Source organism: Sciurus vulgaris (assembly GCF_902686455.1).
Source record: "Sciurus vulgaris genome assembly, chromosome: 12".
NCBI classification, from domain to species: domain Eukaryota; kingdom Metazoa; phylum Chordata; class Mammalia; order Rodentia; family Sciuridae; genus Sciurus; species Sciurus vulgaris.
The window spans coordinates 55,080,836-55,093,293 of NC_136473.1; the positions used below are offsets into that span (position 1 = coordinate 55,080,836).

At 39.0% G+C, this 12,458-nt stretch overlaps 1 long non-coding RNA gene across 1 annotated transcript in view; it reads right to left on the reverse strand.

Annotated features, from left to right (window-relative positions):
- The window catches only part of LOC306641511, a 42,309-nt gene that overhangs the window by 1,985 nt on the left and 27,866 nt on the right, over positions 1-12,458 (reverse strand). Inside the window, exon 2 of the long non-coding RNA XR_013758176.1 lies at positions 2,631-2,750. This is a non-coding gene — a long non-coding RNA (uncharacterized lncRNA). The remainder of the gene's footprint in view (positions 1-2,630; positions 2,751-12,458) is intronic.

Sequence of the window (12,458 nt, forward strand, 5' to 3'; positions counted from 1 at the left end):
ACTGCTACATCCTAGTACCTGAATCAATGACTGGTAAATGACAGGCATCCACATATGTGATAAATAAATGCAGGTATACATGACGTTTTAATTCTGGAAATGGTTCTAGAGATCACTTAGTAAAACAAATGGGGAAACTGAGACCCAGATACTTTTAGGTAAGCTAGAGGCATGTTTTCTGTTTGTTTTGTATTGTTCCTTTGTGTCTATATAATGCTTTTGAAATAGCTGCCAAATTAGGTTTATCCAAATATGAGTAGAAAACCCAAATTAGTGGCTTAAATAGGATAGAGGTTTATTTCTCCCTTGTGTAAAATAAAAAACAAAGATAGGCAATCAAGATCCAGATCATCAGAAACCTAGGCACCTTTCTGCCCTACTACTATTAATATATGGCTTCCAACCTCAGTACTATGTTATTGTATGAAGTGGCTGCTGAGACTCAAATCATCTGCATTCTCTCAGGAAGAAGGAAGATGGAGAGGGCAAAAGGGAGAAATTTCCCAGTTGAGTTAGACCCCTGAAGATTACCTGGATATCCAATACAATTTCCCCTTTTATCTCATTTTCCACCCAAAGAGCAAGTATGACTTGAAAAGACATTCTTTTATCTGGGATCCTTGCTGCAGATTAAAAACAGAGTTATAAGGAACGAGGGGGAGATAAGGAAAAGATTCAACTGGATTGGAAGGGAGAGTAGATTGAAATGGAGGAGGCCTATGAAAGTTGGGCTGAGGAGGGAACAGGGACTTCATGTCCTAGAACTTGAGGAATGACTTGAGAGTTTGCATTTTAGTTTGATAAAATCAGCGCTTTGAGAGGATTAATTGAGAGGAGGATGGATTGAACAATGGAAGGCAAAAAGAACATGTAGAGAGCTTTATCAGAGATTCAGGCATAAAGTGATGAGATGCAGACCACCCTGCCTGTAGAAATATAATGTGAGCTTCAGATGTCCTTTCAAATTTTCCAGGAGTCACATTTAAAAAAGGAAAAAAAGGCTGGGGTTGTAGTTCATTGGCAGAGCCCTGGCCTAGCTGGGTTCCATCCCCAGCACCAAATAAGAAAGGAAACAAAACAGGTGAAACAAATATCTAAAATATCATCATGGGCTGGGGATATAGCTCAGTTGGTAGAGAGCTTGCCTTGCATGTACTGGGGCCCTGGGTTTGATCTCCAGCACCACAAAAAAAAAAAAAAAAAAAAAACTTATCATTTTATTATGTAATCAATATAAAAAGTGATCAGTGAGATATTTTGCATTCTTTGTTTTGTGTTTCAAATCTAGTGCATATTTACACTTAAAGTATATCTTGATTCAGATATTAAATTTTCATCAGAAATATGGGAGCTGTATTTAGCTTGCATAAAATTTATAATCAAAAAAGTAGATTCACACAACCAAGTTATTCTATGCAAACTAAAAAATTTCCCAACAACTGAATGGAAGCAGTTGTTTTTAAATATAAGTTAAAGTTATATTAAACATGCAATCCCTCAATCATGTTCACCACATTTCAAGTGCACAGTAGTCACATGTGGCCAGTGGTTTCTATATTACACAACACATTTCAGATAGGGAACGAAGACAGAAAGTTCTGGTTTGAGACCTATGGCTCATAAAAGGTGATCATCAGATGGGACATTTTGGACAAAACAGTTATTGTCACTGTCTTACAAAAATGTGGAATTATCTCATTTCTCACATTGCCTAGACTTGCTAGATCCTTTTACATCTCCTGCCCCTTTGCCTGGAATGTTCTCCCCCTTCTTTTTGCACCTGGAAACAATCAGCTTACCTTCACTCAGATAAATCTGCCCAGGATCCTGTCCTTCAGGTTGCCCCCAAATCTCCTCTTCTATTTCATGTTTTTGTTTTTACTTGGTGCTGGGGATTGAACCCAGGGGTGCTTTACCACTGAGCTACACCCCAGCCCTATTTATTTTGAGACAGGGCCTCTCTCTAAGTTGCTGGAAGGGTCCCTCTAAGTTGCTGAGGCTGGCCTCAAAAATATGATCCTCCTGCCTCACCCTCCAGAGTCACTGGGATCACAGGAGTGCTTCAGGATACCCAGCTACTTCACATTTTCATAGATCTATAATTTTCTTGAGGTTGAGGACTATGTCTTAATTTTCTCTGGATTTCCACACATGGCATGCTGTCTTACAGGTTCTCAGTGAAAGGTACTGAATGAAGAAGGCCTTCAGTTTAGCCTGGACCTTGCTTCTCTGTTGACACTTTATCGGCTACATTTAAAAAGGATCTGTTTGGCCTTGTTAAATTAATTCTTGCTTTGTCTGTTTCAATAGACAAGTTCTATTGAACAGGACCTTCTCAATTGCAGAGTTCAAGGGTGGCTTCTAACTCTAAGCCTCCATACATAAAATCTGCCTGGTGCAGGTTTGTGAAAAACATTCATCTTCTTTAGGTTCAATATCAAAGCATACTGTTGTACTGGGTAATACATTTGAAATTATGACTGTTACCATTTATGAGGACTGACAACATCGTGTATAGTTGTTCTTGAATGACAACCACAAGGACTTCTTAAAATATATGACTTATCTGTAACAGGGTAACTTGTTTGAACAGGTGCTATAAAACAGACTGTCAGTTTCAAGAGACATACCTTCACTCCCCAGGTGATATGGAATAGATCCCATTTGTTATGATTTACTTGGGTGCATCAAGTTCATGGTGATAGAATAACTGGTCTGTTCAGTGCAACCAAATCCACACTGGTTACATGCTGTGGATGACAGGAAACAAAGTGAGGCTTAGGTTTTCTCAAGGAGTAGGGAGGCAGTTCGGCAACATCTCTGAACATTTTAAGTATGAATTCCCTTCCATCCTTCAAATTCCATTTTTAGGAATTTATTGCATAAGAATTTTGCATAAATACATAAATGTGTGGAAAAGGGCGGCCTTTGTATTTTTGGTTGTTATTCTGAAAACTTGAAATAGTCCCTATATCCATCAGTATCAGCTTGGTTAAGTAAAATGTGGTATATCTGTACAATGTAACACTATACAGATGTTGCAAAGAATTATCCACATATATTATCTATCTTTCTAGCTATCTATATCTCCATGATTTATTGCCAAATGAATGAAAGAAGTTACAGAGCATACTATATGTTTCGATTGGGATATGAGGTATTCCCCCAAATCTCCTCTGTTAATACAGGAATGTTCAAATGTGATATGATTAAACTACGAGAGCTATAACCTAATCAGTAGATTAATCTATTTGATGAATTAATAATTTGAATGGATTACTATGTGGTAACCTTAGGCAGGTGGGGCATAGCTGGAGGAAGTGGGTCACTGGGGGCATATCTTGGCAATTATATATTTTGTTCTTGGTTCCTCAAGTTCTCTCTGCTTCCCAGCAGCCAAAGACCTGAGCATCTTCCCTTCTCCATGCTCTTCCACCATGATGTTCTGTCTCACCTCAGGCCTAGAGCAATGGAATTGACTGACCATGGACTGAACCTCTGAAGCCAGGAGCAAAAATAAACTTTTTCTCCTCTAATTTGTTCTTGTGTATTTCATTCACAGCAACACAAAGCTGACTAACACATTATATTAAATAAATATGAAAGAACATTATATCAAGCTTAATAGTGATTATCTTTGAAATATTAAAATAAAAGAAAGGATGGACTTTCACTGTATCAATCTAAATTTCTTCATTGCTTGGGGTTTGTTCGATGAACATGTATCATATCTACAAATTTATTTATTTATTTTGGTACTGGGGATTGAGCTCAGGAACACTGTACCACTGAACCACATCCTTAGCTCTTTTTACTTTTTACTTTTTTCTTTTTCTTTTCTTTTCTTTTTTCTTTTTTTTTTTTTTTTGAGACAGTGTCTCTTTAAGTTGCCAAGACTGACCTCAAACTTGGAATCCTTCTGCTTCAGCCTCAGAGTAGCTAGGACTAAAGGCATGGTCCACCAGCATGTCTCATATCCATGATTTTAAAACGTATTTTTAAATATATAAGAATATAAAAAAAATATAAAAGTAAAAGTAGTACAATATCTCAGCAAAACCCCCTCGTTTCTTTTTTTTTTAAGATGGATATAATACCTTTATTTTATTTATTTTTGTATTTTAAAATTTTTTTATGTGGTGTCGTGGATCAAACCCAGTGCCTCACACATGCTAGGCAAGTGCTATACCACTGACCTATAACCCCAGCCTCCAGGTTTCTTATAAAATATTAATTGGAAACAGTGGCAACAGGTTCAGTTTCTAATGTCTTCTCTCTGGTTCACATTCAAAATTCCCTAAGATAAAGAATGAGGTTAGATTGGTTCATGATATGGATTAAATGAGCCCAAAGGCCCAAGTGTTCGAGGCTTAGTCCCCAGTATGACATTGGGAGGTAGTGGAACCTTTAAGAGTGGGGCCTAGTGAGAGGTCGTGAAGTCATTGGGTAGAGTGTTCCTATTTATTTACTTATAATATGTGAGCTCAATGTGCTGCCTAGGCTGGCCTCTAATTCCTGGGCTCCAGCGATATTCCTGCCTTAGCCCCTGAGTTGCTAGGACTATAGGCACACATATACAGCTTGGGGACCCCAGTTCCCTTCTGGCTCTGTTTTGCTCCCTGGCTATAAAGTAAGCAATTTTGCTCCACCAACCACTTCTGCTATGATATGAGGCCGTGCCACGGGCCCAAATGGGGCCAACTGATCATGGACTGAAGACTCCAACTGTGAGTCAAAATAAAACTTTCCTCTTTGTAGGTTGATTATCTCAAGTATTTTTAAAAGTAATACCTGAAAGCTAACACAGCTCGTCATCATTCACTCAGGGTTACTCCTGCTGGGTAGGGTTCTTATCCTGGGTCACCTTATGGGTCAACATCTTCCTTTATAATTCACTGATTTTGGTAGAGTTGTTTCACAGGTGTGGCCAAGGTTACTGAGTTACATGATACAAATCAAGGTGACATGCACAAAGAACACCTGCATCTTAGAGGGAGAACATGAGAAAGACACACATGTAGCATTAGCTGGACCATTAGCTGTCCTCTCTTTGTTTTTTGTTTTAATTTTTATTTTTTTAGATATTGATAGACCTTATTTTTTATTTTTTCTCATATTTTAAATTTATTTTTAATTTTTAAATTGTTCGTTCTATTTAAATATACATGAGAGCAGAATGCATTTTGATTCATTGTACACAAATGGGGTAAAACTTTTCATTTCTCTGGATGTACATGATGTAGAGTCATACCATTCATGTAATCTTACATGTACTTAGGGTAATAATGTTTGTCTCATTCCATCATCTTTCCTTCCCCCCCATTCCTCTCCCCTCCCCCCATTTCCCTCTATACAATCCAACATTCCTCCATTCTTCACTTACACCCTTGCCCCCCCTGTTATATATCATCCTCCACCTATCAGAGAAAACATTTGGCCTTTGGTTTTTTTGGATTGGCTTATTTCACTTAGCATGATATTCTCCAACTGCATCTATTTACCTGCAAGTGCCATCATTCACTCGGGCTATTCCTGCTGGGTGGGGTTCTTTATCCCAGGTCACCTTAATAATTTTATTCTTCTTTATGGCTAAGTAATATTCCATTGTGTATATATACCACAGTTTCTTTATCCATTTATCTACTGAAGGACATCTAGGTTGGTTCCACAATCTAGCTATTGTGAATTGAGCTGCTATGAACACTGATGTGGCTGCATCACTGTAGTATGCTGATTTTAAGTCCTTTGGGTATAGATCGAGAAGTAGGATAGCGGGGTCAAATGGTGAGTCCATTCCAAGTTTTCTGAGGAATCTCCATACTGATTTCCAGAGTGGCTGTGCCAATTTGCAATCTCACTAGCAAAGTATGAGTGTACCTTTTTCCCCACATCTGTGTCAACACCTACTGTTGCTTGTATTCTTGATAATAGCCATTCTAATTGGAGTGAGATGAAATCTTAGGGTAGTTTTGATTTGCATCTTTCTAATTATTGGAAATGTTGAGCATTTTTTCATATATCTGTTGATTGCTTGTATATCCTCCTCTGTGAAGTGTCTGCTCAGTTCCTCAGCCCATTTATTGATTGGGTTCTTTGTATTTTTGGTATGAAGTTTTATTTTATTCATTTATTTATATGTGGTGCTGAGAATTGAACCCAATGCCTCACACAGGCTAGGTAAGCACTCTACCACTGAGCCACAACCCCAGCCCTCTCTCTTTGGTTTTATACACGTAAAGGGAAAGAGGGAAAGTAGAACCAAAACTCACCTAAACAGTCGTTGCTATGTCATTAAGAAATGCAGCCAAGAAACTCTATTAAAGTTATCCTGGACAGTGGAGAGGAGACTCCATCATTATACCTTCCAAGTGAGTTGGTTTGTCTTCCCTAAACCCCAGTAAATGTTCAAGATCAACAGAGTAAATTCTAGAAGCAACTTTTCTGCAATATTTTAAGTTTTATTTTCATTGAAAGATTGATGAAAAATAAGCAACATAAAACATAGCTTAAAAGAACAGTGTGATTGCTTTCTAAACGATGACAAAAGTTACAGTATGTGTAGGGATGAAAATGTAGCTGAAATTTTTTTGGAATCTGGGATTCCTGTGATACTGTCTTCTTGAACTATTTCAAAGTCTTGTCTGGGAAACTATTTTTAAGCTTTAAAAGACAGATTATTCAAGCCTTTTGGAATAGAGCAAAGAAAGCAAAGGTGAATGAAAAATACTGTAGGAATGAGTACATCCTTCATTATACTGAGTTTAAAAGTAGACATCTTCAGGTCACTAGGAATATTGTTAGTTTAGTCTTGCTGGCAAAAAGATCACCTACATTCAAAATCTTATATAAGAAGTATGTTTATTTGCAACCCTTCCAAGAAGGTTAATTCCCTATTTCCTGTGGAAAAGTAGTACTAAGATGGATAGCAACCTATAACATCATTCATTTTTTTTGCTTAAAGTAGGAAAACCAATTTGCCAAGATATGTCTGGTTGGGTCATTGAAATTTTATTATTATGCAAAGTCGATCACATTCTCAGTATACCCATCTCAGTGCCTGATACTAAGTACTAGAATTTCACTTTACATTAAGCAAATAGATCTTATGCCTAGAGTCTTAGGCACCAGTATACCAAAGTAAGTTATATTCCCTACCCTAAAGTTACTCATAGTAGGGAAAGCAAACTTGGACAATGGAGTCAATGTGTGTTTTTTAGAAACAGGCACAACCTGACACCTTAAACTTGCTAAGGGAAGGATTACCTTATTTTATCTGTTCTAAAATGCAGATTAACATCTCTGAAATCAGGACATGTCTTACGATAGATGTTGTCTCACAATTATTGTCAGTTTCCCCCCTTCCCCTTTTTAAAAAGGTGGTACTGGGGCTAGAACCCAGGAGCATTCTACCACTGAACTATATCCCCAGTCCTTTTTATTTATATTCTAAAATTTGAGGAAGGCTCTCCCTAATTGGCCCAGGCTGGTCTTGAACTTGCCATTCTCCTGTCTCAGCCTCCCTAGTAGCTGGGATTACCACTGTGCTTGACTAAGAATGAGTAGAATTTTTGACAGGTGGAAAAACAATGTATTATGGTAGAATCCGTTACCTATAAGCTTTATAGTCAGAAGACTGAAATCCTACTTTAGAGACTCTGGTTTGTTTGTTGCTTAACAGTGGGAGTGTCATGGGGACAAATAATAGCTGCCACAAATAAATGTCACATGAAATAACATGTGTACAGTGTGTCTGGTAATGATCTAAAAGCTTTAAACCTCAAAACAACCCTGGGAGATAAGATACTATTATTATCCCCTTTTAAAGATAAGGAACCTGTTGAGGTTGAATTAATTGCCCCTGGTTACACAGCAAATAAGTGGTGAATTAAAACCCAGGAGTCTGGCTACAGCTTTTAAACACTGACATGAAACATCTCAAATGAGCATTCACAAGAAAGTCTCTCTTTGTGAATTGCAATGCCTTGCACAAATGTTGATTATTATGTTATGCAAGGAAGAGGGCTTTTCACATTAAGGGGAAAATTATGAGAAAAGTCACATAATTTCAAACTATTCAGGAATTCCTTTATACTAAAGGTTTTTAGGGGAGGAAAGCTTATGACAGGGCAGGAACATCACTACATGGAAGCTAGAAAGTTTTACTGATATCAGATTACGAAATGTAATACAGAGCATTTGGGATTTTGGACTTCATCTACAGCTTATGGAGAATGCTAAATATTTTTTAGCTCAGGAATGACTCAGCCACATCTGTGATTTAGAAAAGATAGTAGCAGTAGGGAAGGTGGATTCAAGAGGAGCAAGACTAAAAACAGAGAGGCCAGTTGGGAGGTTGACTCTTCTTTTCTTTCTCCTTTTTCTTTTATTTTTTTAATGGTGCTGAGGATCAAACCCAGGTCCTCATGCATGCAAAGCAGGTGCTGTACTACTGATCTATGCCTCCAGCCCTTAGGAGATTGATATTTGTGCAGGCCAGACAATAGTCTGAAATTGGACAATAATAGTGGGGATGAAGAGTAGGGGGTTCATGTCTGAAAGACATTTTAGATGAAGATCCAAGTCAACTCAGATGTGACAGCGTACCTTTCAAACATTTCATGTGAGGGTTGGAGAACATCATCAGAGGGCAGATCAACCAACTGACACAGGAGTACGGGGCAGGGATTTGGCATCTGTGTATAGCCAGGTAAACCCAGCTCACTCACCGTGCCTTCTATGGAGATTTCTGTGGTTGTTTTTATCAGCGACGCAGAGTTATGCTCTCATCATGACCACATGTTGTCTTGTGCCTTTGGCAAACTAGCTGGAGTGGTCATGGGGATCTGTAGCTATTAGATGAGCTGGAAGTTATGGAATGGGATGGCTAAGGGTGGTGAGAAAGACCTTAATTTCCGGAAGTCTGATAATAGGTTCCACTGATAGTCAACAGTAATTTAGTGTCCACTGTGCTCAGAAGAATGGAAAGAGCTAAGGATGGCACTTCTTTCCTCAGTCAGTCGGGATGTCAGAATGTGAGCACCTGGAAAAGTCCTCTATATAGAGTGACAATTCAATGAGAAGCAAACAGTGCGGTGCAAAGCAAGGGTGGGGAAGTTAATATGTACTTTGGTTGGTATAAGCTGGATGGAAGCTCAACAGCCTTGGTGGATGCCCAGGTGGGTTGGTACAGGAGTAGTCTGGGAATAATGCAGATTCTTGACAGCTGCCTCAAGATCTGGTTCAATCCCCATATCCAAAAGCTCTGTGACCAAAAAGAAAGCAAAAGAGAATCTCACCAAGAGGGTCTGAGTTTGGAAGTGTAGTGTTTACGGCGTGATGACACTATTCCTTACATTCCATTCCACCATCCCAGAGAAATAGCTAGTCCCTCATGAAAACCAGAGAGTCCCTCCTCCACCATCTGACCCCAGGGAGTGAGATGGTGACATTCTGAATCACTCTGAACCTGCTGATGTCCTGCGATTGTCCCATGGATCCTAAGGGAGTTTTTAGGGATGCCCCCTTCCATAATGTGTCATGCAGCACCAGTTCAAATGTAACAGTTGGGCAGGGAGGAGCTAGGAAGGACAAGGACTTCAAGGGGGACTGTATTAGTCAGCTTGCCATGACTACAATGAAATATCGAAGGCAGCTAACTTAAAAAAAGAAACAGTTTGTTTAGCTCCTAGTTTTGGAGGTTTGAAGTCCATGATCAGGTGGGGTGGAGAGGATTGGTGGCCTCTTAGTGAGGATGGCAGGTGATGGCACATTGTGACAGAAGCATGTGTAGGAGCACAACGGTTACATCTTGAACAGAAGCAGAGAGAGAAAAAAACCTGGGGTCTTATAAACCCCTTCAAGGATCCCCCCCAGTGACGTAAGGATCTCCCACTAGGCCCCACTTCCTGAAGGTTTCACCACCTCCCAGTTGTGCCATGCCAGGTGCCAAACTGTTCACTTCATGGTCAGGAAGCAAAAAAGAAAAAGAGGAAGAGGAAAGGGATGGGGTCTCATAATCCCCTTTGAGGGCAAAACCCCAAAGGCTCACAAGGACTCACCTCACAAAGATTCAGCCATGACCCAACATGCTATTTTAGTTCTCAAAAATAGCTATCACACATCCCCAAATTAGTTTTCTAGACACTGATGAGCTTAACATATGGGCCTTTAGGGGACATTCAGCATCCAAACTATAATACATGTCCATGCCCTAGAGGATATTCTAACCCCGTGGGTTAGAAGAGGGAGTATCTTTATGGCATCCACAGTGGGACCCTGGCTTCTCTTTAAGATTAAAAGATAGGTGGTCAATTCTAATAGAAAAGGTATTTAAATGCTGTGTAGCCCAAAACCTGGATATATATTCACTGGGCAGGCTGAGCTGGGTTATGGGTTGGACAAGATCCAAAGATAAGTGAATAGGAATTAATGAGGAAAAGGTAGATTTTCAAATATTACTGCAATCAAGATTTTAGTCTAAACATTTATATCTGATGATCAAAATAATTTAAAAATTTTAACATGTTAGAATCACCTGAAGGGTTTGTTATAATATAAAATGCTGGGTTCCACCTTCAGAGGATTGGGTATATCTGGGGTGGAGTCTAATAGTTGTGTATTTCTAACAAGATCCCAGATGATGCTGATACTGCTGGTCTTGGTTCCACACTCTAAGAATCACTAATCTAGGTTTAAGACCAATAACTCTTATGTGAACGTTCAAGCCACAGATAAACAGGTGAGCAAGGTAACGCCTGAGGATTCTCCAAAGGCCATGAGTTTAGTACTATTCTGTAAACAAAATTTCTTTTCCATATGCCAGTTTAGTTCTCAAAACCAGCTGTGACACATCCCCAAATTGGTTTTCTAGACTGAAATTACATATTTAATTCCACTCATCACCCTGCAGATCCTCTACAGATTGCTATTGTTCCTGTTAGCATATGGAATCCAGAATTTGGAATGTATTACAGATGGAATTGACTATTACAGAGCAAAGACAAAGAGTACCTTCCATTTATATTGTTCTCTAATAGTCTATTAACTTCATTAAAGAAACCGTATTATTGCCACATTTTGAATTGCTTATTCACTAAAGTACAAAGATGGCTTATTTTCTTCCTATTTCTCCCCTCACCTCCTTTCTTTCTTCCTTCCTCCCTCCCTTCTCCCTTCTTTCCACACTTCAAGCCTTAATGTTCATTGTACAATGTGTGGTTGTACAATTGTTCAATTTAACATTTGTCCTTGTTTTAGCCTTGACATTTGTATGTTATGATTTTTGTTTTCTTTTGTTTTGGTGTTGGGGATTGAACCTAGGGCCTTGGGCATGCTGAACACATGCCCTACCCCCAAGCTACACCTCAGTTAAAATTTGTTGTTTGGTGTATTTATTGTGCCTTAGAACTTTGTGGCAGCCAAAAATATGATCATCACAGTACAATATCTTTTTTCATTCATTTATTTATTCAATAGGCATTTATAGGTATATAGTGTTATAGTCACTGCTCTTATACCAAGCATTAATAAAATGTTGATTAGAATATGGCCAAGGACAGAGCCCTATTTATTTATTCCATAAATCCATTGGTAGCTAATCAACACTTGAGAATATGGTTATTTTATCCATTATCACTTAACCTAAATCTATTTTCACCTAGTTTCCCTGACTCCATTTTGTTTACAAATGTGTCTTTGGGCTTTTGGCATGTGCCTTGATGAAATGAGATCCACACCGTCAAGCATCCCACCTTTCCCCAGACTAGAAGATTCAGTGTTTCAAACAACATTGTTGATCATGATATGGATCATTTGAGCTGGGTGTGCCTCTCAGCTTGCATTTACTGCTGTGAACCTATAGCAAGTCACTTTGATTCTCTTTTTTAAGATGGGTCTTGCTATGCTTGTTGTCCAGGCTGGTCTCAAATTCACAATCCTCCAGTCTCAGCCTCCCAAATAGCTGGGAGTCACTTCGATTCTTAGAGTCTCAGTTTTCTGATCTCCAATGAGGACAACAAACTTGATCTTGTAAAGTAGTTATGAGAATCAGGCACAATTCATTTAGCACATACTACTTTTCTGTTCGTTTTTGTTGTTGTTGTTGTTGTTTTTCAGTGGTACTGGGAATGGAACCCAGGGCTTGTACAGAACAAGCTATACCCTGTTATGGTGCTCTAAGGTGTTCCCCAAAAGTTTCTGTTAATGCAGGGACATTCTGAGGGGAAAATGATTAGATTATGAGAACTGTAACCTAATGAGTCTATCCTAGTTTGAATGGACTGACTAGGTGTAACTGTAGGGTAGTAGAGTGTGATTGGAGGAGAAAGGTCACTAGGTGTGTGTCCTGGAACGGTACATTTTTCCTGCAGCCCCTTCCCTCCTTCCCTCTCTCTCTTTCTTGCTTCCTGTCTTTGCCATGAGTTAAAACAGCTTTCCTCCACTGGATCCTTCTCCCAGGA